This window comes from Manis javanica, chromosome 3 (genome assembly GCF_040802235.1).
Source record: "Manis javanica isolate MJ-LG chromosome 3, MJ_LKY, whole genome shotgun sequence".
NCBI classification, from domain to species: domain Eukaryota; kingdom Metazoa; phylum Chordata; class Mammalia; order Pholidota; family Manidae; genus Manis; species Manis javanica.
Window position 1 is genome coordinate 8,979,305 of NC_133158.1, and position 17,455 is coordinate 8,996,759.

At 39.4% G+C, this 17,455-nt stretch overlaps 1 protein-coding gene and 1 long non-coding RNA gene across 26 annotated transcripts in view; both read right to left on the reverse strand.

The window, feature by feature from the left end:
* Positions 1-17,455, reverse strand: part of FHIT (fragile histidine triad diadenosine triphosphatase) — a 1,286,968-nt gene that overhangs the window by 536,442 nt on the left and 733,071 nt on the right. The gene's annotated exons all lie outside the window — the stretch shown is intronic.
* LOC140848309 (uncharacterized) overlaps positions 1-17,455 on the reverse strand; it is a 58,277-nt gene continuing 40,822 nt past the window's right edge. Inside the window, exon 2 of the long non-coding RNA XR_012128919.1 lies at positions 1-17,455. This exon is cut by the window's right edge and continues 16,165 nt beyond it. This is a non-coding gene — a long non-coding RNA (uncharacterized lncRNA).

The window sequence follows — 17,455 nt, forward strand, 5'->3', positions numbered from 1 at the left end:
CATCTATAAAAAAAAAAAAAAAAAAAAACGTATTTTTTTTTCCGTTTACCCAGAGACTTCAAGAAAAGTGTCAAACCCAATAAGCAAGCATGTGGCAAGATGGCATAAGTTTTCCAGAGAAGCTTCCACAAACAGAACATAAGTATGTCCTGCATCACTGAGATTAATCATAGGAAATGGCCCAAATTCCAACACATTCCACTTCAAGACTACAGCTTTCCCATTAAAGGCTACTACCCTGGAGACTCCCTAACACTGCAACAGTGCGTGATAGACCGCATGCACTCGGCGTTCCCCAACAGTCTGAACCGCCAAACACTCTGTCTCCATAAATCATCACCATATGGAAAAATTCCAATAGGTTAAATCCAAAGTATATATACCATGCTGTTTGTTCTTCCTGGCATTGATAGAACAATCCTTCATCATCCTGTCTTCCAAATACTGAGTTCGGAAACAACAGTAAAGATTTCTAGTTACTGGTCTCCTTAGACGGTGCTGAAGGAAGAAATGGTGCATGCCGTTTCCACGTGAAATGACATATCTGAACAGCTCCCGTGAATACAGGACACCCTGGCGCACCATGGCAGCACTGTCGTGGGGACTGAGTTGTGTGTTTATTAGAGTGTACAAATCAGCAACTGGCATTTAAAGTACCAAGTGCAAAGTCAGCCTTCCCTCAGAGAAAGAGAGGACCGGAGGGGGTGGAAGGGACATATCACTTTGGGAGGCACAGTTGCCTGCTTCAAACCCTGGCACGCCACTTAACAGCTGCATGGCCTCAGTTTCCTCAACACACAGAGAGAGAACAAGGCCTCCTTCCCAGACTTCATGTGGGAAGCGAAGCAGCGCCCAGCCCGAGAACGGCAGGCACCATGTGGCGTACAGCTTACAAAGGAATTACGGACCCTGTCTTCCACAACACCTGCCAGCCTCCACATTTGCTATTTGTTATGTATATGTGAGTGTACACATTTATGTATTTCCATTATGACAGATATATGTGGCTAGTATATCCAAACAGGAATACATACGGGTATATGCCTCTGTGCATTGTATGTAAATGGGTGATGTTTTTGCTTTTTGATCTTCAGATATTTACTGAACGTCACCTCTTCTTTTCCTTTCTGGATTTCAATCCCAGAATCTAAAAATTACCTAGCTGCCCCAGATCTCTTCAGTATTTTTAAATGGCGAATTATCCGTTTTGAGCCAACATGTTATGTTTCTTATCTGTATCTTAAAATGAAGGAAAATGTATGAAAGTAATACTCTTATTTCCAATTCCCACCTAATACATCCACAGAAGATAAGAAAGCTAACTTATCAGACATCAGTCATTTCTTGGAATTCTGCACTCACAGCGCTCAGCACACATAGCCATTCTGTTGACAGTCAGCTCTCAACACCTCAGGTTCATGACCATAGGGAACCAGCCCATCAGTTACCCAAGCTCCTTACTTAATTCTCATTTACCCTCTTGAATATCATTTTCTCCCTCAGATAGAAGAATCCCATCTGCCAGAAGGAAATATTTGTAGCCAACATCACAAAAGTGGAATCCCTACTTTATAACAGCTGTGAATCAAAACACGAGTGACTGAAATTAACTACATTGTGCCTGAGAGCAGATGTGCACCCAAAACCGACTCAAGCCTTTTTGTTCCAAGGCACTATGTGTAAATTATCCATGGACAACAGGATGGGCCACATTCTCACCTCTTTTTCAGGTTGATGCTTAACATTCCCCTGAACTGTTGCAGATGTTGAAGTTACATATTAAAATACAGTTTAGGATCTTTCTTTTTTCCACAAGAGGAGATTCTGAAAGTTGTCAATCACTCACTAGAAGCTCTGACTACACAGATGGGTTTTGGTAACTCTGGTTTGATTTTTAAATACAAACATGTCAATTTATGCTCAGGCACAGGTTCTTCTGTCTCAAAATCTTTTTTGGGGCGTGTAATTTTTTTCAAGCTTTGTTCCTTGAACTTGGTTGTTCCTACGTGAAAAATTAAGCCCGGAGAGAGATGATATTACAGAAACAGCTCTATAAATGGTATATTTTAATACAGTAGTCTTAACTAATTTTAAATCATTGCTAAAAACTCTACAAAATGAATTCTGAATCAGAAGAGAGACCCACAACTGAAGTTACATATATGTATGAACATAAAGGTACTCAAAAAAATTGTGCTTTCTTTCTTGGTGACTCTTTCCATAATCAATAAACATGTATTATGTTGCCATAGGCAGAACTAGCAAGTAAAGGGCATGCTACCTCCACCCTTGGTGCTTGTGCCAATGACAGACATTAGGGATCTTCTGCGGCACTTTAGCCATTCTTGCCCTACAGATGCAATGACTCTACTAGCTGCTGTTAGGAGATGCACACCAAAGACAGACCTTACCATCAAAGAGTTACCTGTTTAGAGAGATGAAAAGTACACACATGAAATTACTTGGGAATATTTTAAGCAAAATGACAAAATATGTGAGAAGAGTGACTGTAGGATAATTATCCAGTATTTGAGAGAAAACAGTTGTTTTATTCCACCATGGAGTTGTGCTGTGTTGAGTTGGTTATGTCTGCATGGCGCTTTAGTATTGGTAATTCTATATTAAGCTTTTTTAGGGGCTATAATATGTTGACTTTATTATCATTTTATTTTAAGGGACTAAATAAGCAGTGCAATTTTAAAATGGTGAAATTAAAACCTGTTGAATTACAGCACTGTCTTTTGAATGCACAGATATGTAAACTCTACAGAAGCCTGAAGAATCGGGACCACATGAAAGCAAGGCCACAGAGAAAGGGGAAAAATTTTTCTACCACAAACCATAAATATTTGTATAACATCTTCTTTAGTGCAACTCTAAGGTCTTTACTAGAATCCATGCCGTGAAACTAACATGCTATTTATTGTTTCTCTTCCTCTCTCTCAAGACATCTTTCTCATAGACTGAAGGTAGAAAATGCCATGTGCTTATCTCTGGGAAGATGCCTCTATCCAGCTCTTGCTGCTTTATAATTAGTACCATTCTTTCCCGAAGTCTACAGTTAGGTGGACTTGCGTCTTCATTATGGCTCTAGTAATATGTTCTTTCTGTGTCTTCACGGATATTTTAGGATGCATGCTGGGCTGCCAAGGAAATGGTCAGAGCACCTGGTCAGCACCCTATATGCAGCACAGGCTTAGCAAGTAGTTACTGAATGAACTACCTGAGCAGTTTCCAGAGCAGATGTAGCTTGTGGCAGAATAGAGCAGGCAGCTGATCATTTGGCATGATTTGAAAGGCACTAGAAAGAAGGACTTGGTCCCTTAATCCAGTAGATACTTGAGAATACCTGGGATTCTCACTCTATGAATATTTTGTGTTAGAGCACTGTAGGCTGGTTTTATTTACTTTTTTATTGTGGTCAAATACACATAACACGAAATTCATCATTTCAGCCATTCAGTGGCATTATATATATTCACATTACTGAGAAACTTACAAAAATAGGGTATCCTTTTCTTCTCATCAATAGCAAAATAATTTACATAACCCTTTACAACTTTGAGTTGTACACTTTCTCCGAATAAAACATAAAGACTTAAAATTAACAAGGTACACAGTGAGAGAATAACTTCAAGACAGACAAGATTTTGGCTTTGAATGAGGAGCCAAAAATTTGGCTAACCTCAGACTTAAAGGATGAAAAAGCATTGTCTGGGGGCATGGAAAGTTGAGAATTAGACTGGAGGGGAAACTGGGAATCAGCTTATATTTGTTGGCTTTTTAAGCAATTGCTGTCATAGAAGAGCCCTCATTCAAACTTCTCAATCACCAGCCCTATTTTATAGCTAATTTTGACATAGAAAAGGCATATCACATGCCCAGCACAAATAAGGTCAAAAGCCTAACCTCAAGCCCATACTGGTAGACTCCAACTTTTATGCTTGTTGAACGCTGCTCTATTGCATTTCCACATAAAGACAAGAGTGATATTCTCTAAGTAACAACCGGCAGTCACTCCGGGACTCCTCCATCCTTGTTTGTCCTGTTTCTCACTCAGGTAGTTGGACCCCTCTGCACTTATTTCCTCTGGGGAGGACTGTGACAGAACAGAAAGCTGGGGGGAAATGGGAAGTCTCTCTGGCTTTTGTGTCTCAATTCCTGAGATTTGTGGAAAGAAATTGGATTACTAAAAAACAAAACAAAACAGTAAATATACAGGAAGACATCGTGGCTCAGAGCACGGCTTCTTCCTAGCCAACCCTCAACAGCGTCCCCTCCATGAAGACAATCTGGGTTGGAAGTAAGGAGAAGCACAGAGGGAAATCAGACAGCAAAGACCCAGCTCCCCCAGGATTCCCGGCCCTGCCTGGGGATGGCTACAACTTCAGCTGGCTTCCAGGGACCCCAGGGTAGCAGCGAGAGCTGCCCTCTTTCTACAGGGGAAAACCCCAGGGGAACAACCCGGCTCTCCTTTTGGCCTTTTCCTTTCAGGATTTTATATACTTCATATTCCCACCCAGTGGGAAGTTGACCAGCACGGTATGCAAGAAAAGGAACCCCGTGCCCCAGTGAGGGTAGTGAGCGGGACAGAAACCTGGGGACCCGACACCATACACAGCAGCCGCACACGGGTGCACGGCGATCCCGCAGACAGCACAGGGAGGACCATGTAGGACAAGGGGTGTCTTGTCTCCTTGGATGTCAGAGTGGACAGGTGACATCGGGGACCAGATGGAACCCTGCCCTATTCCCAGAACATGGATACGATCCAGGGAAGGAGAACCCCTAACACTCTGTCATTTCTTCCTATCTACCTGGTAGAATGGGTATTTGAAATAAAAATTAAGGTACAGAAAATGGTTATATTTTTGCATATTTTAGTTTTTGTAATGAATTATATCTTGTCTTTCAAAATGCAACTCAATATACTGAAAAAACTACATAATATCAGCATAAATTGTTAGTTTTATTGTTATACTAGCATCACTATGGTTAGTTGATGCCCTTTCTTTCCCCCCATCCATGTTTTCATCCACCGTAGACAGAACTGTCTACAACAATAGAAAAACTTTCCTTTTCTATCTTAATGCCCCCTTTAACAGCCTTCGATTCTGTTAATTTTAGACAGAAAATAACTCCTATCCTCAGAACAGTGGACAAACTAGCATTCCAAAGAGAATGCTTTTGGTGACTCATGTTTATAAAATCGTGTATCACTTATTCTTGTAACCTGTCATTAAATGTGACATAGTTTAATGTGACAGCTCAAATTTTAAGAATGGCATTTTGCACTTTGCTTTTAAACTTTATGACAACAGTTACCCAACAGTAGCGGGCTGACCTCAGTGGAACAGACAGGGAACTGTTAACAAGTTGCCGACTTTAAATTACTACTGAGTAGCTTAGCATATCTCTAGAATAATTCTTTGAAAAAGCAATTAATCGTCATTTCAAAAAGTCCACAGTGAGGTGTATTTTCTGTCTTTCCCTTATGGGAGGCGTTTTATTGAAAACTGCCTTCTCAAGCTCGTAGAGAGAGAGAAATCATTAAGATTTCAGGAATGCAAGCAAGGTGGAAGACTTGTGGACTAGACAACTGTGGACCAGGTCAAGGATCTAGAAGATCTACAAAATCAAGCTGAAGACTAAAAGAGGGCATTGTCCTTTCTGCCAAAATCATGAGAGTAAATTGTTGTCTAAAGACAGCAACACCATCTTTACTGTCCACTGCAGACCCTTTAACAGGAATGGAACAACACAATCCCAATCTCGGTAGTTTAGTGAATCTAGACAACATCAATGGTAAGCTCTGCCGTTATTTTATATAATTTAAGAAATATACCTTTTTTTAAAACTATGACATGCTATTCATTCTAGTAAAGACCTGATTTCACAAACATAACACACAAATACATTTTATTAATTTTTTTAAGATAATATTTATCACTTGAAGTTGTATCAATAATGGTTTGACAGGGAAATCACTTCTAAAACTGAGGCCAGTTTTTCATTTTGTTGGTGTGAAAAGCTTGCTATTCTCTCTTCTCCCTTTTATATTTCATGCCCACCAAATCAACTCCCAGGGAAATGAATTTAAAGCAATAGAGAAAGCCCTGGCTCAAGTAGAGATACCTATTCTCTGCCAACATGGCTTTTGTACCAAAACCTAGAGTGACTCCTTCGAGAGGTCCCCAGAAAATGTTCATCAGTTAATATTTTTATTCCTAGAGGCTGGTGTTCATGAAGGCTATGGAGACCTAGAAATTGTGCCATCTTAGCCAGGCTTGGATACACAAAGTAGTAGTAGCAAATAACCGATTGGTAATTCTACCTTGTTCTGATGAGACTAGCCATAAAACTACAAAACTACTCAATCACCAATGTGAAAGTAATAATCACAGCTCTTGTCAACTGAATATTATAATACTTTACTGAAGAAATTTGGGATTCTAAGGTGGAATTGGTAGTTGCAATTAGGCTCCACTAAAACAGGATGGACAAGAGCATTTTGATAAGGCAGAAAATCAAAGCCTATAATGAGGTCAGACTGAAAAGGACTTGAATTTAGTTATTTGACACAATCCATTGTGTGGATGTTGCTTTCTCCTAAAATTTTTAAAAAGAGGTTTTCCCCCCACATTTTTCTTCTCTATTTACAGAGAAGCAATTTTTCTCCATCTGTCAGTCATATGAATACCGAATTTCTTCAGTGAGGTATACCATCTTGAAACATAATGCCTGCACTGGGAAGACATTATCTTATGAGTTGATAAAAAATAGCTGGAGTTGCAAATATGCTTTTATGATGTTTTTCTTTTTTTTTCTTTTTTTTTTTTTTTTTGTTATTAACGCAGATTCCCAATCCGCCTACCAATTGAACTGTTTTGGTCATGAAACATTACCTTCTCAGCATGTGGTATGGCCACCAGCAAGAAAGTACTAAAGAAGAACAGACTAACTTTATTTATTACATTTGCACTGCCTACAAAACCATTTACTTAATGGATGAGTCTCATTAGCAGTCCAACCACAATATAAAGAATACAATGATGTGTTTCATAGGTTCATTAAAATAATATTTCAAAGGAGTCATTAGAAAAAAAGAAGCTAAAGATTCAACAGACAGTAAGTTGTCTGCAAAGAAATGAGATGGAACCAACATGTTTTCAAGTAAGTTAAGAAACATGTTTACAAATATATTACAGCCATTAAAAAAGGAAGCATCAACTTAGCGAGTGCTGGGGGGACAGTTACTCATGCAATTTACTGAAACAAAACTGTAACACTTTTACAGCAACATTTATTGTGGCTGCAAATGGCTGTAGGTATTAAAAAAATGTGTCTTAAAAAAGGAATATTCGTTCTACTGCCCCAAGATAATTCTCTGGTTTGAAGCAAAATTTAGAACAGTCAATCCTGTTTTCAGATCACTATGTTTTATATACACCTTTTTGTTATTTACCATTTATCTGCCTATCTGTTATTATTTATGTCTATCCTTTCACTTCAAAAGAAAAATCATGATCAATTAGCAAAATGAATAGCTCCAAAAAGACAGAATTTACACCAAGAAAAGCTTTGCCATTTATACCTTTACATTCAAAATACAAAGTTTTACAAAACTTTTATTATTCTTTAACTGTACCTAAGGGCTGACAAATGTTTGTTCAAGAAATGAATGGATGGATGAATGAATGAAGAAAATATTTCTTAACCAAGGGGAGTTTTAAGGTTAGGTTGTTAATTACTGTTACATTCTCAGTTTTTTTTAACCTTGTATTTCCAGGTTTAAGCAAAATAATAGAGTTTTGTGAAGGGTATTTCCAATAATGTTGAAGGCTTTTCTCATTTAATAGTGTCAAATTTTCACCAAGAAACCAGCATCTATATTATACCAAGCATTTCATAGGAATTCATTTTTGAATTTTTTTTCATAAAGAAAACTAACACGTACACTAAAAACCACTAAATAAAAAAAAAGGATTACACTTACTTATTAACTATAAGTCTTTGAAAATAAGGTGGAATAGGGACATGGGACAAGCATCATGATTAAGTTTTCCTGATGATGCTAAAAAATGCCAAGATATAAATGGTCAGAACAGGAGGGACTCCATCTTAAGGCTAAGATTCCATTTTGAAAACAAGGGAGTTAGGAGCTAAGATTCCTAACATATCTTATGATAATTAGTCAACAACTGTTTATGTGATGGGAGGGCGAGCAGTCCTAAGCTTGAGGATAACCACTGTCTTGGAGAACAGGATCAAGAAATTCTTTGTGTTAAGTTTATCTTACAAAATACACAGAGGACTGATGATGGATGATGACACAGTATCTCTCACCATAGACAGACATCAGGAGACCATGTCAAGCCTCTCCCACTTCCCCTGCCCTTTGCCCCATCTTTGGAATCCTTAAAAGACAAGAAGAAACCCAAGCCTTTAGGCATGCCCACGTTCCCCTTCCTTTGAGAGTGGCCTTCTTGCTGTTCAACTTAGTGTGTGGTGTCTCTGTGCCCTTCCAAGCCTCTCAGGAGGTGAATGAGAGGCCCCTTTCCCCAGTAGTAAGTGTCTTTGTTACTTCGCTATTTCATTCAGTTTTCTTGCTTCAATCTCTCTGATCTCCTTCAGACAAGTAGGGAAGGGCTACTAATATCTCTAGTTTGGGCCTGCAAGTTCCCGTCGCCTGGGTGACCCAGACGGGCTTGCGGCTGTACGATCATGCTCTTCAGTAGCCTGCCTGAAAATCTCCTTTCTTTGCCTTTGGGAAGTTCTCCGAACATAATCTCACTCCATCCAGCGCTCTGCGGCTCCCCAAGTCCTGGGGTGGTGGGGGCTTAGTTCCCACGCAGTGCAGATTCAAGCGGACACTGGACACCAGGTGACCCTGGCTTCAGGAGCTGGCAAGGATTTGCCCTGTGCCGAGCAGCTCGAATCCTCCGTCTGCTCTTCCTCACACTCTGCTGCCTGCACGGCTGCTGCCAATCTCTCCTCACTCTTTCATGAATTCCTTCCTTGCCTGCACTGTCGGAGCTGTTCGTGACTTCTTTCTCCATCAGAGTCAGAAACCCTTTCCGGTCCACGCTGAGGTTTCAGCTAGTGCACAGGGAGAGACCTCCCCAGACGCAGCTGCCTGGCAACAAAGGGGTTAAGTTTTATAGATCTAAAAAAGGCCAAGAAGGTAGCCACACCCAGTGAAAGTACATGTAGGATTTTTAAACAAGTCATGGGCGCTAAGAGTGTAGCCCTTGTGGCAGACAGCAAGGGTGACCCATGTGATTTTGCAGTGAACTTCCCACTGCGCGTTAGGCCTCACCCTGGGCGCTCGGCTCAGCCATGTGGCTGGATTTAGTCAGTGGAATATTAGCCAGTGTGACTCAGAAACAGGCTTGAGAAGCACTTGCATCTCTCTGCTTGCGCTCCTTCCCACTGCCATCAGCCTGAGAACATGCCTGGGCTAGCCAACTGGAGAATGAGAAATATTTAGAGCAAAGCTGAGTTATTCTAGTCACGGACAACCTACATGAGTCTAGATCATCTCACAGCCAGCCATCCCCTAGACATATGCGTGAACATAATCCAAGTTCAGCAGAGTTGTCTAGGTAGCCGCCGCTGACTGCAGACTGCAGATGTATGAGCAATAAACACGACCATCACACGGCACTACGTGGCATCCAACATACTCATGCAAGGTCTTTGTAAGTAAGATTTACCCACCCAGAAAAGCAGCCAGGTTTCATAAAGTCCAATTAGTATTGTGTTTCATTAAAATAAAATAAATCATTATTCATTTGGGTTTTTTTTTAAAGAGAAAAGGTTAAGGCTTGTATGTAAAGAGTCAATTTTTAAGTGTCGGAAGTTAATTCATCCAAACCCCTCACTTGCTGAATTTAACGTATAAGCAACCATATTCCAAGGGACTGCAAGGGATTTTTCTAGGGATATTGAAATCCAAAAATACAAATGTCTTTCAGCAGAGTTTGCTCATTAACTGAAGATTTCAGCAAATACAGCTTCTTGAGGAAAACCAAAACATAATTCAAAGATCAGTTCTTTTCTTTTAAACTTTATTTTACAACTCGGACAATGTTTTCAAAAGAAATAGCAGCAAATACGTATATCCATATTCCAAAGCAAGTACAATCACTAAATGGGTAAGATACCGTGTCGCGAGTCATATGTTACTGCCATATTTATGTGTAATGTCACATCTTCCCTTCTGGATTGTCAGCCCCCAGAGAGTAAGACCTGGTCATGCTGACGTCTGTACTCTCAAGTAGTTACAATTCCCTGATTCATTCTTTCCATTCATGTGGCTGCAGCAACTAAAATGAAAGCAACGGAAACCATCATTGTGATAAAACAACAGGAAAGAGTTGGTATCAGTGTGGTAGCCACTCACCTAAAAACACTCTAAGTAATAATTATGTTCTATAGAAATAAAATTAATAGACTATTGCCGCGCATACTCCTGTACCTACAGCAGGGGTGGAGTGATCAAGGACCACAGTAAAACTAACAATGCTACCTGGGACCAGGTAGCCACTGCTCACAGGGAGGGCTTTCTCAAATGCCTGAAGGGGGCCAGAGAAGGTATGGCAAACAAGCAGAACAGGCCCTGACCTCAGGGCACGTGTGTACTCAGTTTCTGTGTAGCAAAGATTTCAGCAAACTCAACTAAAAAATCTTGGCTTTCTGCTACTAAGTGCTAGCCAATTTTTCCATGCAGGAAGGTAGAGTCCCAAGTTACTAGAGCTTCCTATGTTCAAAAATGGAATGACAAATAGAAATTTTTACACATTATATCCACAATTTTAAATGTCACAGGTTTTTAAAACAGTTGTGTAGGACAAATAAAACACATGTTTCAGCATCTGTGCTCTCCAAAAGATGGTGTCATCTTGGTTCCTGGCCAAGGAAGCTAAAAGGAAACAAGAGATAGTTCTTCCTCTCCCTTCTCCCTCCCTGTGTTCCACCAGCGGTGCCTCTTGAAGTGTGGCTAAGGAATACTGGCATTCTCCTCAGCCTACTTATTTTTGGCCTCAGAAGAGACAAGAAGCGCAGACAGGTAACCTCCACGATCCTGCCTGCTGCACTCATGCCCTTGAATAGCCTCCTGCCTCCCCTGGGTGCCAGGGGGGTGGGGAGCCTGGGACTTGCTTCTTACCAACAGAACACGCAAAAACGACATGATGTCACTCCCGTGCTTACTGTGTGTCATGTACAAGGCTGCCTTGCTGCCAGACTCTCCGGTGCCTGTCTCTCCCACGTTGGCTTGGAAGCAGCAAGCTGCCCTCACTCCTCGAGCCATACGGAAACAGATTCCAACCGCAATCTGACGGAGTTTGGAAGTGGATCCTTTCCAAGTCCTGCGGCTCATGTGCCCATGGCCCTGACTGAAACCTGGATGCAGCCTGGTGAGATTCTGAAGCAGAAAACAAATCCAAAGCCGCGTCTGAGCTTCTGACCCACATGAACTGAGATAATAAACGTGTTATTTTGGACCACCAAGTTTGGCATAATTTGTGGTGTAGTAACAGGAAAGGAATACAAGAGTTTGGCCTCAAATGTTAAACAACTACCTCACTAAGCACATTGTTTCATTTGGCTGGCATTTACTTCTCATATGAACACTTCCTCAGTGAAGGAAGGGAAGCATTCAGTTACATTCAGGACGAAGCTCCTTATCTCACAGCAGACCAGTACTCTGAGCTCTACCCTACAGTTCCGCGCATGGCAGGAGACAGGTCCAGAGTCTAACTGTATAAGAACAAAAGGAGAAAATGGCATTTTTCTTTTGCTACTTTGCCTAATAATATGTGCAACAGGGGTGGAGATAGGATGGGTCAGGAAAATAGGGACTGAGGAGGAGCAGTTTTTACCATCCATCAGCCTTCCAAGTACATCATAAATATTTCTTATTACCATAATTAACAGTGATGGATGAGCTAACTGATACTACTTGTAATAAGCTAATAACAACTGAATGATGTGATAAGGGTAGCAACATGGAAACTCCTACAGAATTCTCCTAATACCACTCTCCCTGGGGCATCTGAAAATCTAGAGAATTTAATAGTACCCATATTGGCGAGGAAACTGATCAGTCATCCCTGTCATTCCCTGCTCACATTTTATTTCTTAACACAACAAAATCATTTTTAGATTCTGGCAAAAACTACGCATTTCCTCGACTTCTCAGTCCTAGCTTTGGCTAACCTGTATGACTAAAGATGTAACGATGTAGCCCTTACTCTGAGAAGCCTTCCGTGATACCTCAGTCCCTCCTCATTACTTCCCGAATACCCTGTGCGCCCTCTACCATTTCACTTCCTCCCTTGTACTTGAATTGCCTCTTCAGGCGACTGTGCTATGCACTGGAGTGATTCCTATTTGAGATCAGGGATCTGGACTCCCACTTTTGTGTTTTTAGCATACGGGAGAATGCCTTGTCAATAGTAGGTGCTCAGGAAATACTCCGTGAAGGGAAAATAAATGAATGGTGCTACTACCCAAAGCTGTACAAGCACCAAGAGGAGCACTTTAATTCTAACAGGGCAACAGTAAGCTTGGATAATGCAGGCAAAAATATGCTGTGAGCTTTGCAACATGAGATCTGTTAGCGGTGAGCCTGAGGCAGGGGTCTTCAAAGGCAAAAGATTTATTTAAAACAATAGGCAACTAAGAATGTTACAGCCCAACACATGTTTAAAATGGGAGAAACGTCATAGGTACCCACTACATCAGATGTTGTTGTTTTTTTTCATGATCTTGCTTCAAGCAGTATATGCATATTATTAACTTGTTTCAAACATAAAGAACCAGGATTTTCTAAAAGTACTTCTTCAGGGGGTGCTACTCAGCTAGTTGTCTCAGGTACCAGGAAATGAGAGAGCTTCCTCTGGCCAGAAGGGCCCTGCAACTCAGCCGGGAAGATGAAGGGCCCTCCTCACGCCTCCCTTGGAAATCAAGTCCATAAAACACAACAGCCTAAATTTTCAGCTGAATAACTTTGATCTTTACAGAGGCCAGTTCTTCACATTCATGGCAATGGTTTCACAGGATAAACCTGAAATCGTTCCTCCTGCAGAAACTTCAAGGTTATCTTACTATTATCCAACCACTCCTGGACGACACCTTCCTCAGAGACTTTATCTGTTCCTTCTGAAGTGTGATGAACACTCAGGTCCATGGACTAAGAAACGGAATCCTTTCCCCCTTTGTACATCCATCCCCTCCGTCAGTTCCTAAACATTCAATATTGGTTCTCCCTACCTTTTTTTTTTTCTCCTCCAGATGCCTTAGGGCTCAGTCAGGAAAGGACTACTTGCTTGAATGATTATTATGAACCATCCAAAGTATACTGTGAGTTAGCTACTTGACAAAAAATGGCAGGTCTTAAGATGGAAACCTGTCACAGGGAGTTCTTTCCCTCCCCCCACAGTGCACAGGACATGCACATTAATGGCACACATTCCCTCCACATCCTTGTGCTGGTGAGCGTAAGTCTGCATCACTCTTCCTGCCGTTAATTTAAAAAGTAAATTATTAAGCATCAGTATGCTTGGCATAATAGTTTTGATCACACAAAAAAGAAACCAGTCTTTCGTTTTACAAACTTGACATTTTGCAAACATAAGAGCTGTAATAAAAAGTTTACAAATTCTTCATAATAATAAAAAAGCCAACTCTTTAGAAATGAGATGGGCAAAGAAAACAAAGAGGTGCTTCACGGAAAAAAAAAAAATATTCAAGCAGCTAAAACACAAATGAAGAGGAAAACAAAAATTCAAATTAAAAGAAAGCATTATATTCATTGCTAAATTGCAAAGATTTACAAAATTATAATGAGAAATGTTTAAGGACATGGACATGCATACAGGGAGTGGTGGGCCTGACAGCTTTCCTGGAGAAAAAACTGGAAGTATGCATCAAAAGCCTTAAATTTTATACATCTACCCTAAATAACTATTCTACCTCTTGGAACTCTAGGAAAACAGTCAGATGCCCAGAGAGTTATGTACCAGACTTTCTCTATCACGATAATGGATTTGGATAATGTGTTCCATAATTAAGAATTGTTAATGTTAAATACAGTAAATTAATAAAGTTTTTTAAATGACCTATGACATGCTCAAGACATATTAAGTGGAAAAGAAGCAGGTGCCATTGTTTAAAATACAATTACCATTTTATTTTTTAAATGTATAAATTCATAGCAAAAAAAAAAAAAGGATGCACATTAAAAAGGTATTAGTAGCTATCTGTGAAAACAGACCTACCACTGACTTACTTTTTTACTTTCAACTTTTCCTACCTATGTAAGTAAGACCCATCAGAGCCATAAAAATGATAAAAGTCCAAGTCATAGGATTAGAAGGCATAAAGTTTCTATACCCTGCTCAGTACAGACCCAGTTTTAATAGTATCTCCTTAGGTTCTGATATAGGATGATTCTCCATGAAGCCCCAGGACAACCCAATCTCAATAACATTTCATGCTATTGAGAATAAATTAAGATGTTTTCACTCAGGATGTGAAGAAACAAAGAATAGTTATCAAAACAATAATTCACTATCAGTTACTTTTACCAAATTTAATTCTAACAGGTCCGTGTTAAAGAGCAAAGGTTCAAGTCATTTAGCATTAGTTAGTGGATTCACTCATTGAGAATATGAAAAACAATTCTAAATTAAAGCCAAAAAATTTAATCTGGTTTTTAAATATCAGCAGATATGGGTTCCCTCAAACTAACCAGGTCCAACTGTTTGCACCTCATTCTGTTCAACTCTACTAAATACATATCATTATTATAAGAGAGTCACCAGTGTACTTTATTCTTGTTATTCTTTGATATTTTGTTAATGATCATAAATTGGGTTCAATTTTGATGGTGGCACTGGTAAGGTAAGGACAGGCCCCAGTATCCCTTTCACTCCTAGAAGCCCAGGATTGGTTATCATTATGAATATCCACTCACAGTATGTTTTAAATTACTAATCTATAGACATGGACTTTAAGGAATCTTGAAGCATAGATCTTTTCAATCTACAATGAATTAGATAATATTTGTTAATAACTCAGCCAAACAAAATAATGGTAAATTAGTCATGTTGTGTATCAGATTGAACTCATACATATACACAGAGCAAATGATTTTTTGTTCTCAGGGGATTATATCTCGATTCACTTGTCATGTAACACTGGAACAAAATGGTTACACTAATTATCCCAAATCAAGTTTCACTTCTCAATTTACAAGCTTTCCGTTTTATTCTATAAACTCTTAGCTGTCATGGAGTCAGAAAATTATGACTGTCGTCAATAGGAAGATTGTTTTAGTGGTGCAGATGGCCATCCTTTTATAGGCCAACTTAATGACTTGTTCTTATCTAATCTGTCATCTGTTATTTAGTTGTCATTATGAACTTTCTGGGTTTCATATCAATCAATTTTCCATGTTTACTAAACAGATGGCTTTATTTAAAAAAAAAGAAAAGAAAATGACATTAAATGATAAAAAAAAACCTACAAAGGCTACATACAGTTTTTAGTGAGCCTAAATGCAATAAAAAACTGCCATTTAAAAAAGTAAATTTGAAGCCAAAGTGAAACAGATTTTAAAACTCAATGGACATACAAAGAAACAATCAGTAGCAGCTGTCTACAAGTAGAATGAATTACTTGAAAATAGGGATAGATATTTTTCCCTAATTTTTATCACACACATACACAAATTCCATTCTGACAGAGATGACAAATGTCAAGTGATGTAAATCATCAGTTCAGAAGCTCTTTATGTTGTGATTCAGAGGTGTACCTCACTTGTCTGTTGTTTGTAATCTTTGTAGAGGATAGGTAATTACATAAATACTTTCATTTAGTGAAAATTGCTCCTTATCATTGTCATCCATAAGATGCCTTTGTTTAATCACTAGATAATCATCAAACCGACACCCAAATTCAAGGAGCTGAATGGTAAACTTAAATGACTTACATCAGTGAGATTGCAGCTCAGAAAATAAGTGGCATGGTGCCATGGAAGAGCCCTGTAGTTCATGCTTTAGTAGAGAAAGAACTGAACAATTATAAGACACTAAAATAAATTAGAGTGAAATAATCTTACATTTGTGACAGTGTATTTAAGATGGTATGTATTCAGGGCGGATATTCATCAACCAACTTGAATACTGCTTTAGCAGTAAAGTGGAGGAAGATAATACAAACACAACAGGCCAGGTCTACATTGCCTGGTGCTCATTTACTACTCTGCCAGTTCCGTGCATTTACGGCACAGCAATCAAGAGCAGGTCCTCACTAGTTTTAGGTCCTTGGGGAAACCAGTCATCTCCCTTGTGTCTGAATGTCCCATGTCTGCAAAATGGAATGTAATAATTAACTCATAGAATTGATGAAAGATTTAAACTAAATAATGTGTGCTGTAAATGCTATGTGGTAAGTATTTTTCATTTGTTTGATTGTAACAAGTTGCAGAAGACCAAGGCACAACAGCCACTATATTTAAGGGGTTTGCAGTCTGCCTGTCCAAGCTAGAGGACATAAAACAAAAGTTCTCTAAGTTTAAGATAGGATGTAGGATGCTACCAGCGCTTACCCAGCATATACTCAGTAAATGCAGGCCAAATAAGGATTATGCCACAGTACCAAGAACACTCCCTCACCAAAGAGCCATGGTTGAAAATTACACAATAGAAACTTTACCACATCACAGAACTGAGTAGACTGGCTTGATTTCATGATACCTGGATGACAAAGCTAAAAAATGTACATTACCCAAAATCATTATTGCTTTAAACTATAAAATATCTTTTCCTATGGTTGACAATTATCCCTGCCCTCTCATTTTCAAGTCCTATGTAACTCCCACCCTCTGAGTGTGGGCTGGACTCAGTGACTCACTTCTAACGAATAAAAGGCAGCAAGAATGAGGACATGCTACTTCCAAAATTAGGTCACAAGAAAGTCTACAGCTTCTCTCTCTCTCTCACTCAGAAGCAAGCTGCCATGTTTAGCACTGTATAGAGGTCCATATAACAAGGAACTGATGTAGCCAGCCAACAGCCAGCAAAGACCTAAGGACCTAAGGTGAAGTCTTAACAGACGCCCCTACCAGAAGCCAATCATATCCTTAATTGGATATTGATTAGGATATAATAGCTATAAAAAACATTTGGGGGCCAACTGGGAGATCTGAATATTAATGGTTAGATAAATATAAAATTAACAAAATACCAAGATAGGGACCATTGACTAAAAAAAGGTAGGTTCAAAATAGTATGTTCATTATGATCTCATTTTGCTAAAAAAAAAAAAAAGTACATATTCACTTGTGTGTGGGTGTGTGCACATAAACAAGATATAGCAATTGCAGCAATAACCCAGCAATTCCATTTCTAAATGTGTATATGTGTATATATATATATATATATAT